The 16,472-nt window shown below is 48.7% G+C and overlaps 1 protein-coding gene across 1 annotated transcript in view; it reads right to left on the bottom strand.

Annotated features, from left to right (window-relative positions):
• ABCC10 (ATP binding cassette subfamily C member 10) overlaps positions 1–4,893 on the bottom strand; it is a 37,131-nt gene extending 32,238 nt beyond the window's left edge. The window contains exons 1-2 of the mRNA XM_019500573.2: positions 4,832–4,893; positions 3,842–4,019 (exon numbers count right to left, since the gene is read on the bottom strand). The gene's annotated coding sequence lies outside the window, so the exon portion shown is untranslated. The remainder of the gene's footprint in view (positions 1–3,841; positions 4,020–4,831) is intronic.
• Between the last annotated feature and the right edge of the window lie 11,579 nt (positions 4,894–16,472).

Genomic DNA, 16,472 nt, shown 5'->3' with positions numbered 1-16,472 from the left:
TCCAAGATCCCTTTCCACCTTTGTGCCACCTAGCAGGTCATTCCCTAGGCTGTAGGTGTGCTGGACATTTTTCCTCCCTAGGTGCAGCACTTTGCATTTCTCCTTGTTGAACTGCATTCTGTTGTTTTCTGCCCACTTGTCCAACCTATCCAGGTCTGCCTGCAGCTGTTCCCTGCCCTCCGGCGTGTCCACTTCTCCCCATAGCTTTGTGTCATCTGCAAACTTGGACAGAGTACATTTCACTCCCTCGTCCAAGTCGCTGATGAAGACATTAAAGAGTATCGGTCCAAGGACCGAGCCCTGCGGGACCCCACTGCCCACACCCTTCCAGGTCGAGACCGACCCATCCACCATGACTCTTTGGGTGCGACCCTCTAGCCAATTCGCCACCCACCGGACTGTGCAGTCATCCACATCACAGCCTCTTAACTTGTTCACCAGTATGGGGTGGGATACCGTATCGAAGGACTTCCTGAAGTCTAAGTATACGACATCCACCCCTCCTCCTGTGTCCAGGCGTTTCGTAACCTGGTCATAGAAAAAGACTAGATTGGTCAGGCACGATCTGCCTGCCACAAACCCGTGCTGGTTTCCCCTCAGCATAATTTGCCCTGCCGGGCTCTCACAAATGTGAGCCTTGATAATTTTTTCAAAGACTTTACCAAGGATGGAGGTGAGACTGACTGGCCTATAGTTGCCCGGGTCCTCCTTCCTCCCCTTTTTGAAAATGGGGACCACGTTAGCCCTTTTCCAGTCCTCCGGGACTTGGCCCGTGTGCCACGAGCGTTTGAATATTCCCGCCAGTGGCTCTGCAATGATGTCAGCCAGTGCCTTCAGCACCCTCGGATGGAGCTCATCCGGGCCTGCCGACTTAAAGGCATCCAGTTCCTCCAAGTGACTCTGCACCACCTCAGGATCTACGTATGGAAGTCTGGCGCCTTGCTGCTGCCTCTCTACAACCCCAGTGAGAGACTTGTCGTGCCCCTCACTTAGGAACACTGAGGCAAAGAACTCGTTGAGGAGTTCAGCCTTGTCCCCCCTGTCTGTCACCAATTGTTTCTGCCCATTTAGCAGTGGTCCTATTCCTCCCTGGGCCTTCCTTTTACTCCCAATATATCTAAAAAACAGTTTCTTGTTGTCTTTTACTTGGGTTGCCATCCTCAGCTCCATGGTAGCTTTGGCCCGCCTAACTGCCTCCCTACAAGCACGAGCAGAGGAGGTATATTCATCTTTAGTGATCTCACCCTGTTTCCACTTTTTATGTGCTCCCCTTTTGGAGCACATAAATGAAAGTGTGGGGTCACTGCTTAACACCTCAGGACAGCTGGTTACCAACACTCAGGAGAAAACTGAACTCCTGAATGACTACTTTACTTTGGTATTTCACCGGACCAAGGGGAATATCATGATAGATAAGGTAGGCATGGTGGGATTGACCACCTTCCTACTGTTGATGCTGAGCTAGTGCATGATCAGTTAGAAAAGTGAGATGTTTGTAAGTCAGCAGGACCAGATGAACTTCACCCAAAAGTGCTGAAGGAGCTGGCCAAGGTCATCACGGGACCTCTGGCAAAACTCTTCCAAAATGTGTGGTGCTCGGGGGAGGTCCGTGAAGACTGGAAGAGGGCCAATGTTGGGCCCATCTTCAAGAAGGGGAGGAAAGAGGACCTGGGTAAATTTAGGCCAATTAGCCTAACCTCAATCCCAGAGAAAATCCTGGAAAAATTCATCAAGGAGTCAATGTGTGATATGCTCACAGAAGGTAGGATTCTGAATGACAGCTAGCATGGCTTCATCACAGGCAGGTCTTGTCTTACCAACCTCATTTCCTTCTATGATTAGGTATCTTGCCACCTGGATAATAGAGAGAAGGTCAACATTATATACCTAGTCTTCCAAAAGGCCTTTAACTTGGTATCCCATGATGTTCTCATGGGAAAATTAGAGGATTGTGGGTTTAACAGCTCAATGGTTAGGTGGGTAGGAAACTGGTTGCGAGGTAGAACCCAAAGAGTTCTAATGAACAGATCCGTGTCATCCTGGTGAGAAGTGGCCAGTGGTGTCCCTCGGGGTCTGTGCTAGGTCCAGTGCTTTTCAGCATCTTTATCAGTTATTTGGATGTGGGGGTGAAGAGCTCACTGGCCAAGTTTGTGGATGACACCAACCTATGGGGGAGTGTGATCGTGCTTGAAGATAGGCTGCAGATACAGGCAGACCTGGACAGGCTGGAGAGTTGGGAAGGTTGGAACTAGATGAAGTTCAACACTGAGAAGTGTAAAGTGCTCCATCTGGGGATAAACAATCCCCAAAACACTTACAGGTATGGTGGCGCCAATTTGACTAGCACCACGACTGAAAGGGACCTGGGGGTAATAATAGACTATAGTATGAACGACCTGTCAGTGCAGTGCTGTAGCCAGTAGGACAAACAATACTCCGGCATGCGTCAACCAATGCATCTCAAGCAAAACCAAGGAAGTGATTCTTCCACTTTGCTGGGCATTGGTGAGGCCACAGCTGGAGTACTGCGTCCAGTTCTGGGTGCCTCACTTCAACAAAGATGTGGACAAGCTTGAGAGAGGCCAGAGAAGAGCCACCCATATGATCAGAGACTTGCAGGGCAAGCCATATGAGGAAAGGCTGAGGAACTTGGAAATATGTCAAGGGCTTGGTGAACAACTGTTCACCAGAGCACCCTTGGGGAAAACCAGGAGTAATGGCCACAAACTCCTGGAAGACTGCTTCAGGCTCAACTCTAGGAAAAACTGCTTCGCAGTCAGGGTGTCCACCTGACCCCAGTTGTCTTTCCTGTTTAGTGCAGGGGGCTGGACCCAATGATCTTTTGAGGTCCCTTCCAGCCCCTTACAATCTATGAATCTATGACTATCTGACAGCACTGTAAATTAGTCTACACCAACACAACTGCTGTGCACATGTCTTTACCTAGAGCAGTGTTTCCCAATCAGGATGTTTCCCAGCATACTGCCAGCTTCTTTGAAGGGTGCCACCAGATGTAAAGAGATAAGCAGATAAATGCAAGCTCAGGCTTGTCCCTGCCCGGTCAATCCCCCACCCTCACTGCCTGCCCCCTCTGGAAGGAAGGAAGCACCGTAACATATAAATCAGCTTTTGAAACTGGGTGCCACGCAATTCACCAAAGTTATGCAGGGGTGCCTCAGATCCAATGAGGGGTGCCCCAAGTCCAAAAAAGGGTTGAGAATCCCTGGCCTAGAGCGGAATGCAGAGCACAGCTTTACCTATAAAAGCACAGGCTCTGCTTTCCAGCTGAGACAGAGAGAACTGGGAGACACACGAGGATCTCCAGTTTACCCCATCCAGCATGAGACAGCTGATGCACCAGTCAGGGAACAGAACGATAGGTGAATATAAAGAGATCCCCTTTCCCACCCAGTATAAAACACTAGCTGGTGGAGGAGAACTGTAGTTTATAGTACTGAGGCTCTGGATATCCCCCTTCCCCAAGTTCTCTTTCCATTCTTCCAAGGCCAGGCTACGTCCATCCCCTCCATTTCTGCACAAAGTAGTAATTCTGTCCTTGAATGTAAGCTGCTCTTTGCAGACAGCAACCTTTCCAACCCACATTCACTGCACAGAGTAAAGCATCCTCGGAGCTTGCAAGAATAAATTTCAATATTATCAGTGGTGCTGAAGAAGCAACATGCCAGTAGTATTCCTGTCTATGAAAACAAAACAATCTGGCTGAGGGACTGAAAAACAGAAGAGATAGGAACAAAGACTGGCAGGCCAGCATATCTTATTTTAGGTTCCTTGAAAGAAAGAGTGGGAGAGAAAGGGATTGTTGCTAAGAGCTGGCACTTACCAAAAAGTCTCTCCAGGGGTTTCAGAGGGTGGAGATCTGAGGATAGCCACAAGGTTGGTATCAACTGCCTCAGAAAGTCTGCCTTCTCTTCTTGGTCTCCCAGGTAAGCCTGTTTGGCACCTGATAGAGCCTTGATGTACTTTGCACTTCACTTCTCTTTTATCTTGTTTTTGCCAAGCTGTCCAACATGAGAGGAAATCTGCTTTACGATCAAACTTTCTTTACCCAGGGTGTGTCTATGTATGCTTTTGATCCATGATCAGTTTATTTGTGAGTAAACTCAGTAATGCCAACTGTCGCAAAACCATTGCGAGACTCCAGATTTCAAAGTCAAAATAACTCCGACTCGTGATCTCCTGATTCAGCCCTCAGATCTCTGGATTTTCCTAGCTGTTAAGTGGAGGGAAAGAGGCTGGGAAGGGGAGGGAGATCTAGGCTCCTGCTGTGAGGGAGGGAGTGGGGTAGGAGCAGGGACTGGGTTGAATGGGGCCCTGGGGCCGGGGCAGCTCATCCAGAGGTGCCGGGGAGTGGGGGGCAGAGGCATGCTGTCTCCTGTGTGCTTAGGGCTCTGTATCTTGCTGCCTTGCCCCAGGAGCTCAGCCACATGACCCCAGTGTGCCTCCTGCCACTGGGTGAGCAGAGGATGCGCCACACAACCAATGCGCCCCATGTCCCCTGCTCGCCCAGTGGGTGGCAATGTCCTTGCATGGCTGAGCTGCTGGGGTAAGGCAGCAGGGTGCAGAGACCCAGCCCACAGCGGGCAGCTTGCTTCTGCCCCGTGGGGGGCGTGTGCTCCCATGCCTACCCCGGGGGTATGCATTGCTGAGGGGGGCTGCACCCTTCCCCTGTGCCTCTGGATAACCGCCCCAGCCCCAGGGCTCCATTCACTCCTTCCCCTGTTCCTGCCTCACTCCCTCCCTCACCGCAGGGGCCTCAATCTGCACCCCCACGCCTCTTCCCTCTCCACCCTGTCCCTTTCCCTCCACTTACCAGCTGGGTGCTGTCTGTGTGTCTGTTAGTGTCTCTGTGCGTCTGTGTCTCTGTCTGTCTGCTCCTCACTCCCAAGCCACAGCCCACCCAGCCCTGCTGCTGCTTCTCACTCCTGACCCACAGTACTTTGCATCCTGCCAGGGTGTGTGAGGACCCCTTTCTCTGGGGTCCAAACCCCTTACACACACCCACAGCCCCCAAGACCTTCACAAATAACTCTCCCCCACAAATACACTTCAAAAATAGCATCTCATGATTTACATGCCAACTTCTTGATTTTTTAAGAGTTCATCTTACGATTTTTAGCACAGTGGAATTGGCAGTACTGTAAGTTACTCGCAACTAAACACTCCTGGGCAGGCGTCTACACACACAGGAATGTAAGAGCAGATTTGCTACTAGCATCAAACTGTTCCCACTTCCTGCAGCCCTGCAATGGACACCTGCTGTCACCAGGAGGAGCTTGAGGCTCTGGCCACCGCTGCCAGCAGCCAGCAACTATCTTGAAAAGCCAGCCCTGCTCTCTGCTCCCTGACCAGCCACTTCCCTGGCCAGGAGTAGACTATGCAGCACAGAGGTAGTATGTGGCAGCTGTCTCATTGCTGACTGCTTCCGCATACTATGGCTGCTCCAGCCCCTACCCCTGGCAGCAATGCCCAGCACCCTGGGCTCCTGCTGCCACTACACTGGCCCTGCTGACCTGCCACGCACACCAGTGGCTGGCCCATGGACATCTGGGTCCTACTGGCTCCCCCAAGCACAGCAACTACCTGCCTGGCCACACCCCGCTGTTCCAGGGCCACCGCTGCTCTGCACCTGTCACCTGGTCCCCATCTTGCTGGCTGCACCCAAGCACGGAAGCCGACGACATACTGCTAGATGCCGCCCCCCAGGGCTGCCTTCTCCCTCCTGGGCTTCCAGCTCCATTGCCTCTGGGCCTGCTGGGCCAGCCAGGACTCATGGCTGCATGTCATCCAGCAGACCTGGGATGATGAGCAGTGGCTGGAGGCATTCAGGATAACCCGGGCCACCTTCCTGGAGTGGTCGCACACTGCCCGCTCCTGGATTGGCAGGACAATGCCATGCGGCAGACACCTGGATAGCCCTCATCCTGCTGAAACTGGCCACGCCCACCAGCCTCCCTTATGTGGGCCATCTCTTTGCTGTGGGCAAGGCCACCGCTGAGGAGGCTTTCCTGGAGTTCCCTCCAGGATGTGCTGGGGCACACAGTGCTCCAGGTGCGTGACCCCCTAGTGCTGGTGGCAGGGTTCCATGCCCTGGGATTCCCCTAGTGCATTGGGGCCCTGGATGGGACTCACATCCCTGTCACCTGCCTGCCCCATGGTGACTGCCCCTACTACAGCCAAAGGGACTTTCACTCTGTTGTGCTCCAGGCCATCAACAACCACTGCAGTACCTTTACCAATGTGAGTGCCAGCTGAGCAGGCAGTACCCATGATGCCCATGTCTTCCAGAATTCCACCTTGCCAGCCCTGATGCAGAGTGGGCGTTTCACATCGAGGGTGTCAGACCTGCAGCTGGGCACCGTGGTGGTCCTGCCCCTCCTCATCAGGGACCCCGCCTACCTGCTCTTGCCCTGGCTTGTGCAGCTTTATGCCAGCTGGCTGGACTCCCACCAGACCCACTTTAACCAGTGCTTGGGCTGGACCAGTGCCCTGGTGGAGTGTGCCTTTTGCCGCCTCAAGGAATACTGGCACACTCTCACTGCCCACCTTGAGTTTACCAAAGACAGCATCCCCTGGGTCATTGTCGCAGCCTGCATGCTGCATGACATCTGTGAGGCCCAGAGGAAGCTGAGCCTGGGTGGAGGAGGCACAGTGGGCAGAGGACACCTGGCAGCGGGTGCATCACCTGTAGCAGCAGTGACAGCAACAGTAGTAGGCCCCCTGGAGAGGGTGCCCGCATACCCAACAGCAGGGACCAGGGCACTGGGTGCAAAAAGTGCTAGCTGACCACCTCCTCCTGAACTCAGAACAATAGTTTTTATTCCCCCCACACCAAACAGCCACCCCCCTTCCCCAACAAACAGACCCCCCCAACAACAGAGCCCCTCTACCACCCACCCCACCCACCAACAATAAAACACCCTTTACCCACCAACAATAAAACACCCTCTTCCCAGTGCAAACTATTTACAATGTGGTGATTTGTGTGGCTGCCCTCCAGGGGTGGGCAGCTGTGGGATGGGGGCACCTAGGGGGAGGAGCATGGGGACAGGCGGTCAGCACCTCAGCCTCTGGCCATTCCCTTATGAATGTGCACGCTGCAGTGAGCCCACTGGGCGGGGGGCTTGCCCAGGAGTGACAGCAGCCACTGGTCCCCTGGTGTGGGTGGCTCCCCCTCTGGCAGCCAGTGTTCAGGGCCAGCAGGGCTAGTGTGCAGTCCTCGACCTACTGCAAGCAGCTCTGGCTCCATGCCTGTGTGAAGCCAGATGAGCAGTGGGCATGGGTCCAGGCAGGGGTCTGGGTGCCGGGGAACCCAGGGCGGGGGCCAGCGTAGGTGCTACTGGCCCATGGAGGCAGCGTTGAACCTCCACCCATGCCCATGAAGGGGCCTGCTACTAGGCAGTGGGTGGCTGCCAGGGGCCAGGTGGGGCTCTGGTTGGGGGCAGGACAGCAGGTGGCACGAAGGTGATTACCAGGGCCAGGATGGTGTCCAACACCCTGTGGTTGTCCTCCATGGACTCCATTGCCCTGGGCATGAGCACACTCTGCTTCCACAGGGCCTCCACATGCTCGTGCTCCAGGGCCAGGAGCTGCACCTGGAATTCAAAGTCCGGCGATGTCCTCTGCTCACCAGGCCCATGCGTTTGCCAGATGGTCCTCTGATGCTGTCAGAAGCCAGTCCAGGAGGAGGGTGTGGTCCTGGGTCCTCCTCCTGCGGAGCTGGAGCATCTGCAGGGTACTGGGTATGCATGGTGGTGACCCTCAGCCCACATCCTGGCTGCCAGCAGCAGCCTCTCCCCCACATGTAGCTGCAGGGCCTGCAGAGCCATGAGAAAGAAGCTGTTTGTGAGAGTTTGCAACATTTATGAGATAAGGTGCTCTGTACCAGGGTCTGTGTGCTGCCTGGCCTCAGATCAGGGGCCAGGAGTGCACAGGTGCCCGGGGACCATGGTAAGCTGGGCAGGAAGGCCTGAGCCCAGGCGGCTGCCAGCCAAGCCCCTCATCCCCTACTGTGCAGTAAAGTGTCTCATGGAGCTGCATCCCCATATACCTCCCTCTCCTGGCCCCTTCTCTGCAAGTGGTAGCTATGCTTCTTCACTACTATCTTGTCCATTCACATGAGAAGGCTGGCTTTCAGCTGGGGTCATTGGTAGTTTAAGGACTGAGCTGTGGCACTCCCCTCAGAGGCAACCCTGCACAAACCATTCTGTAAATAGGAAGACAAGGAAAGACTGGACCACAATTGTGGGCTTCTACTGCCCTCACTAGCTGTATGTAAAGATAAAGTATTATTACTAAGGGGCTAAGGGGCTAGGAAAAAAGGATTTACTTCCTATTCAATTGTGTGTTATCCTGGTTTTAGCGCTATTGTTAGTAAACTCATACACCTGTTCCATTTAGTGTCTATATATCCTGGCTTCCCCCAGTCATAAATCTTAACACTCATGTGCAGGAGGTCACAATTCTCATTTTTGTACCACCAACCACCTGTGCTATATTCCTCGGTATGTGCTTGTCTGTATATATTGTTTACTGCGTTAAGTAAGGCTACTTTAAAAGTAAGCAAGTTTTCATGTTCAAGACATAGCAAATGGCTTCCTGCTGTTGATTTACATGAGCTCTAGTAAAAGGAAGTACAAGCAAATTAATGTTCTGTTAAGGGGAATCTTAAGGCCCCAAATAAGGGATGTCTTTGCATGCATCTGCTGGTAACTAAAACAGTACATCTCTTCGGTTTTTTTAAGTCTCTCATTTCAAATAGAAAAGCTTCCCATGTCTTTATGAGGCATCAAAATAAATTCTAAGATGTCCAGAATTAAGCATGCTGTGTATTTTCTCAGAACACTCCCCCAAGATGTTTTCATTCCAACCAGACTTCAGAACATCTCTGATGTCCTCCAACTTGCCTGTTGTACCCTGAGCTCTGGTTGATCTTGCTCCACATGGAGTGAATAAGATGCAGCTTTTAGGTACCATCAAGCATTCTTTGCTTCAACCAGTATTACCTACACACACGCATATATAGTTATAAAGCAAAACAAACAAACAACCCCCCAACCCCCCCCAAACCCAAGCAAACAAAAAAACACATTAACCCTGCCCCTACACACACACACACACACACACACACACACACACACACACACACACACACACACACACACACACCACACCCCCCCCCCCCCCAGGAAACTACCAGTCTAACATAACTGCTATGAACTCACTAATCTGTATTCTGCACACATTGACTCTAATGGGAGCCGAGTCAGGACTGTAGTATAAATGGTCTTTTCCCCCTTCAGGTTCCCCGCCCCTTCTCATAATAACCTGGCCTATTGCCATTTTATGTTATGCTTTTGTTTTCTCTGATTTGGGTTAAATGCAACATAGAACAGAGGCTTGTCCGCTTTTGTAAGTAATACATCTAACATTTACCATCACAGCATTAGAAACAGAGAAGAAATAGGTCCTAGTTAGTTTTGGGGGGATGCAGTTTTTCTCTACAGTCTTTACTCCATGGCTTTGACCAGTCTGTATCAGATGTTTCAAGTGACGATGCTTCGGCTACTTCCCTTAGGAATCTAGTCTAGGACTGATGACATGATATCCCTCCAGCACAACTTGGGTGTGACTGAAAGTATGTTCTTCCCTCATCCCATGCACTGGTTAATACAGGTTTCCCTTGCTTTATGCTGTACATGCATTCCTGTAAATGGTGCATAACTCAAATTTGCATAAAGGGAACCCACTTTACAATGTAACAAATAGGTATAGTTCCAAGAGCTTGACTGTACTGATCCCCAGACCCATTGCTACCACTTTTACAAGACTATCTTGGTATTCACCAACAGCAGACAGTACACACAAGCACAGCTGCAGCTTCAGAAGCACAGGCACCAGCTTCCCTGAGCGGCAGCCATGGGTGCTGCTGCTGGGCAGCTTCATGGCTCACAGCTCCTGGGGCGCTGTGCTGATGGGACCGGACTGACCCGGGCTGCAGGGGCCAGTGCTGTAGGGGGCCTGGGCACCACCACTCTGCTCAGCCCCCTCAAATAATTTTTTTATTTTTCTGCCTATGGCATCACTCCCACAGTGCACCACACAAAGGAGCTGACTGCGGGCTTCCACCACACTGATCGCATAAGAGTGAATGTACCTTGCATATAATTAATTTTTGGTATAAAAAGGGTCATCGCATAAGAGCGAATTCTCACATACAGAACCCGCATAATGCAAGGGAAACTTGTATTGAATCTGAACAGACAGCAGCACTGGCATGGCTCAGCTCCAGAATGATCAACATTTCCTTTATCACAAGAAAATGCTCTGAGAAAGGCTGCACTTCTTGTCTCCCAGCCAGGGCTCTACCATTAGCATAACTGACCTACAATCCTACAATGTCAGACATGGGGGAGGCTTGCTTACTCCCCTGGCTGTCTCTGAAACATTTTCCTGACATGTTTCCTTATCTTTTATCTGAAGGCACAATATACACGTTTCTCTCTGCGTTCTACAGACAAAACTAATGCCAAATTCAGGGATCAGGGGGAAATACTGTACACGTCATACTCATGTACAGATGCAAACATACAGTTCTGCCTAGTCAGAAAGAAATATTTGCTCTTATAACTACCAAAGATACTAGGGGCTGCTGTGGCTAGACCAGTCTTTGCTCAGCTTTATGAAGGTAAAACAGACTTAAAAATCAAGATTTCACATTTTTCCTGTAATTTTTCTATCTGTTCCTTAGAGCTTATGAGCCAAACACAAACCGTGATTCCTGTTCTCATTTCCCTTTTCATTCTCTCTGAATTCTATTGCTAATTCCTTCCATTTTACTTTCTTCCCTTTTACTTCCTAATTCTTAGTCCTTCTGTCACTTTCCACATTCTTCAGTGTTTTAAAGTAAGCTTCACCTTCAGCACTGAGCTGGAAGAAAATACAAAACCAAAAACACCCCCTGTTTTACCAACACAGCTTTCTGCATTCAATTGGCTACAGTGTCTCTTTTCAGCAACACCTGGTTGGAAGTTCTTCAGATCAAGATAAACCTTGGATTTGCAAAGGACATTTGATTGTCCAAACTATTAGCACAGAAGACCAAGTGGCAACACCCTTGTTCTATGAAATTTTGGGGCATCAAGGGTAGGACTTTTTCAAACACCTTTGCAAATCCTGTAGGGACCCTAGGTTTTCCAAGCATATGGCAAAACTTAGGTCCTGATCCTGTGAAGTGCTGAACATCTTCAACTAATTCTGCAACGATATGGATTGGCCCTTATTACCCAATTTTCAGTACTACTGAGAACACCTAAAGATCTTGAATTGAATCCCACAGCAGGTTGTCAGCCTAGCTAAGTCAGTTGTGTGTCTTCTAGAACTGGAATAATAGCCAGGGCATAATGTCTCTTCACTGGCATTGTTAAGTGATGCACAACAGGATAACAGGGCAGTATGCCAGTATGTAGGAAACATAGAATGGAGTCATTTATTTCAGACAGAAGGACCTTTTCTCTTCTGTCATACAATTTATGGGAGTAGCTTTCAAACTGCATTTTGCAAGTCTCTGGTGATCTTTGAGACCATGGTGTGTAATCTGAAGACTGCTTTGGGATACCTCAGTTAAAATATTTGGTAATAAAGATGCTTGGTGGCCTATGGTAAATTCTGAGGGCTGACTGGTCTGCAGCTCAGAAAGCATGCCAACCATTGGCCTATAATATCTGTTTCCTTTTTGTCTGCCTTTTGAGAGGTTCTGTCATCAGAATGAAGAGCAAGATTTTTGTACATTTTTGTACCTGTAATAAATGGTACTCAGCTTTCATATGCCCTGTACATCAAGAATAAACAACATCAGGAGCTATCCTCAAAACTTCCTCTGAACAGAGAAGGAAAGCATGGGGGTGTTCTGGGTTTTTGGACACCTTTTAGACGATGCCAGCATAAATATTATCTAAGACTTGAGGGAGGAGAGGGGAAAAGATAGAGAGGTGCTTCTGGGGGTTTTAATATTTGTTTTCTTTTTTGTTTAACTTTTAAGGTGGCTTGCTTAAGAAAAGCAGGTGGATGCAATGGGTGTACAGGCAGCTTAAAAGCCGGTAGGGCAGTGGTTCCCAAACTCTGACAGATTACACACCACCAATTTAAAATGATACAACCTTAAGTACCACCAGCAATTTTTTGTCACATAAATCATAAATCTGCTAATGCATACCACTGACAGGTTGCCTGTGTACCACAGGTGTTATGCATACTACAGATTGGGAACTGCTGATATAGGGTATTTCTCGCTCTTTCTTTCTCTTTCTCTCATTGGACTTTTTTTAAAGCTTATAAAACTCTTTCCTTGACTTCCAGGCACTAAAAAGGTCGTTTGGGGTTTTTTTATTAGTAAGCAAAGTATATTTTGGGGATTTTTTTTTGTAACTGTTACATTATTCTGGTTATAAATGTTAAGTAGTATAGTAGTTTAATTATATTGTCACAGAACAGGACTTAGTGCTTTGACAAATATGAAAAACAATGACAGTAATTAATTCGAACTGACACATGATGTTTCTTCACATTAACTAGTCTTATGTAGAATTTGTAGTCTTATATAGAGTTTAGATTATGGTTTATATGGGATGGTTTGGATAGGGAGACCATTGTGCCTGGAACTGTACAAACATATGCAAAAAATTAAGTCTCTACCTCCAAGGGCTTATAGTTGAATTAAAGACAAGTCATGAGAGAATGTAACGCACTTTAGGAGAAAAGTGGAGATGGTGGATAAGGGCAATAAAAATAACTCTGTGCACAAACAGTGTATGCATGCTTGGATGGTTGACATTTTTTAATCATGTTTCCTGAGTTTGTGTAGCAGTGCACTCATTCAGAAACAGTTAAGGTGGGGCAGTGAGTTTTGCGTGCAATTCAATCTAATTTTACCCACCTGGCACACATGCCTTACCCTGGTGCTATAGTAAGCCTGGTAACCTTTTTGAGGCTACTCCCACTTGTGTTTCAAAAAGTACAATGTGCTCTGGAGCATGTATCCCTAGGAGTAGGCAAGGTTCACTCTGAGTTGGCAAATGAAGCATCACATCCTCAACTGCAAACCCTCATGTTCCAACCTGCTAATTAAAAAAGATGAACCTCTCTTAGCTCCTTACCCAGTTAAAAAAAAATGGGAATTTTAAAAGCAGAGATTTCCATTGCAACATTAACTTGTGTGTTTGAACACAAGAAGATACCTCTTGCTGCACTAGAAAGGACCCTGAGTCCATCCCTGCCAGTAGCCAATACTACCACATACTTCAGGAGATGTGAGAAACTCCAAGGTGACTGACAGTGAAGTAACCTCTCCAGAATTAAATTTTCCTTTTGACTCCATCTGTTGGTGATTATGTACACCCTGAAGCAGGAGACGTTTTCTTACCACTTCAGATCATAGAATCATAGAAAATTAAGGTTGGAAGGGAACTCAGAAGATCATCTAATCCAACCCCCTGCTCAATGGAGGACCATTTCCCAACTATATCATTTTTGTCTACCCGGGTCTTCAAAACCTCTAAGGATGGAGATTCTACCTCTTGGGTAACCTATTCCAGTGCTTTACTACCCTCCTTGTGAGAAAGTTTTTCCTTATATCTAACCTAAACTTCCCTTGCTGCAACTTGAGATTGTTGCTCCTTGTTCTGTCATTTGTCCCCACAGAGAATGGTCTAGCTCCATCCTCTTTGCAACCACCCTTCAGATAGTTGAAGGCTGCTATAGCCTCTCTTTGTAAGTCATATGCCCCATCCCCCTAACCATTTGTATTGCCATCCACTAGACTCCTTCCAATTTCTCCACATCCTTTCTGTAGAGGGGGGCCCGAAACTGGACACAGTACTCCAGATGTGGCCTCACTAGTGCCAAATAGAGGGGAATAATCACCTCCCTCAATCTGCTAGCAATGCTCCTACTAATGCAGTGCAGTATGCTGTTAGCCTTCTTTGCAACAAGAGCACATTGTTGGCTCATATTCAGTTTATTGTCCACTGTAACTCCCAGGTCCTTTTCTCCAGCACTACTGCTTAGCCAGTCAGCCCCCAAGCCTGTAGCAGCGCATGGGATTTTTCTATCCTTAGTGCAGGACTTTGCACTTGTCCTTATTGAACCTCATGAGCTTTCTTTTGGTTCAATCCTCCAGTTTCTCTAGGTCTCTCTGCATCTTAGCTCTACCTTCCAGTATATCTACTATGCCCCCAAGCTTGGTGTCGTCTACAAACTTGCTGGGAGTGCACTCCATCCTATCAGGTCATTGATGAAGATATTGAACAAAACCAGCCCCAGGACTGACCCCTGGGGCACTCCACTTGAGACAAGCAGCCAACTAGACAGAGAATCGTTGATCACTACCCATTGAGCCCGATGATCCAGTCAGCTTTCTACCACCTTACAGTCCATTCATGCAACCTGTATTTCCTTAGCTTGCTTGTAAGAATGTTGTGGGAGACACTAGCAAAGGCTTGCTAAGGTCAAGGTATATCACATCCACTCCTCTTCCCACATCCACAAAGCCAGTCATCTCATCATAGAAGGCAATCTGATTGGTTATGCATTACTTGCCCCTGGTGAATCCATGCTGACTGTTCTTAATCATCTTCTTCTTCTCCAAGTGCTTAGAAATGGGACCTTTATTCTTGAGGACCTGCTCTGTGATTTTTCCAGGGATTGAGGTGAGGCTGACTGGTCTGTAGTTCCCTGGATCCTCCTTCCCTTTCTTAAAGATGGGCACTATATTTGCCCTTTTCCAGTCATCCAGGACCTCTCCTGACCACCATGATTTTTCAAAGATAATGGCCAGTGGCTCTGCAATCACATTGGCCAATTCCCTCAGTACCCTTGGGTGCATCGCATCCAGCCCCATGGACTTGTACACTTCAGCTTTTTTAAATAGTCCCTAACCTGTTCTTTTGCCACTGCTGGCTGCTCATCTTCTCCCCAAACTGTGCTGTCAGGTGCAGTAATCTGGGAGCTGACCTTTCCTGTGAAGACTGAGGTGAAAAAGGCATTGAGTACTTCAGCCTTTTCCACATCATCTGTCAGTAGGTTGCCTCCCCCATTTGGTAAGGGACCCTCATCTTCCTCTTGTTGCTGACATACTTGTAGAGAAACCCTTCTTGTTATTCTTCATGTCCCTTGCTACCTGCAACACCAATTATGCTTTGGCCTTCCTGATTTCATCCTGGCATGCCTGATCAATACTCTTATACTCCTCCTTAGTTGTTTGTCCAATCTTCCACTTCTTGTAGAATTCCTTTTTGCGTTTTAGCTCACTGAAGAGTTCCCTGCTAAGCCACACTGGTCTTCTATCATATTTGCTAGTCTTCCTGCACTTTGGATGGTTCATCTGTGTGCCCTCAGGAAGGTTTCTTTAAAACATGACCAGCTCTCCTGGACTCCTTTCCCCCTCAGACTGGCTCCCAGGGGATCCTGCCCATCAGTTCCCTGAGTGAGTCAAAATCTGCTTTTCTGAAGTCCAGGGTCCTTGCTCTGCTACTCTCCTTCCTTCCTTTCCTCAGGATCCTGAACTCAATCATCTCGTAGTCACTGTTGCTCAAATTACCATCCATTACTACATTCCCCCCAATTCTTCCCAGTTTGTGAGCAGCAGGTCAAGAAAAGCATGACCCCTAGTTGGCCTCTCTAACACTTGTACCCAGAAATTGTCCCCAACACTCTCCAAAAACTTCCTGGATTGCCTGCGCACTGCTGGATTGCACACCCAGCAGATGTCGGGGTGATGGAAGTCGCTTGTGAGAACCAGGGCCTGGATCAGGAAACACTTCTTTAGAACTATTTTTTGTAGTTTAAACAACAAGAGAACCATGTCAAATATATATATTTGACATAGTTCTCTGGTTGTTTTAACTAAACAAAAAATTATATATATATAATTAGGGGTCCGGCCCTGCTCCCTCACTCTCCCTCCGCGTCAGGCCTGGGCCTGCTTCTCCCCTCTACCGCGCGCCCCATGCTGCTGCTGCCACCACATCAGGCGTGCTTCTCCCCTTCCCCGCCACTGCTGGCCCATTCCTTCCTTCCCCTCTCCCCCCCACTGCCGCATCAGGCCTGCTCCTCCTCTCCACCTGCCGCCTCTGCTACCTCTGCCACCACCATGTTGGGCTCATTGCTCCCTTCCTCTGCCACCGCCACCCCGCTCCTCCCCTCTGTCATGGCAGTGCTCCACTACACTGCTGCCGCCTGCTGTCCATCAGACTTTATTTGCAGTCTGATTGGCTGCCAGACAACCAATCAGAGTGCAAATAAAATGGTAAGGCTTTTATAATATTAGAGTAGAACTGTATAATAAAAACATATTTTGAGGTACAATCTATGATCATCCATGCAAACGTTTCAGTCGTTTCCATTAAAGATATTATTAGTTTTTTCTCAATAAAAGAGGACTATGGCTCATAGTGTCT

This window comes from Alligator mississippiensis, chromosome 1, assembly GCF_030867095.1.
Source record: "Alligator mississippiensis isolate rAllMis1 chromosome 1, rAllMis1, whole genome shotgun sequence".
Lineage (NCBI taxonomy): Eukaryota > Metazoa > Chordata > Crocodylia > Alligatoridae > Alligator > Alligator mississippiensis.
The sequence above is the reverse complement of the archived record's forward strand: the minus strand, read 5'-3'. Positions and strand labels throughout refer to the sequence as shown.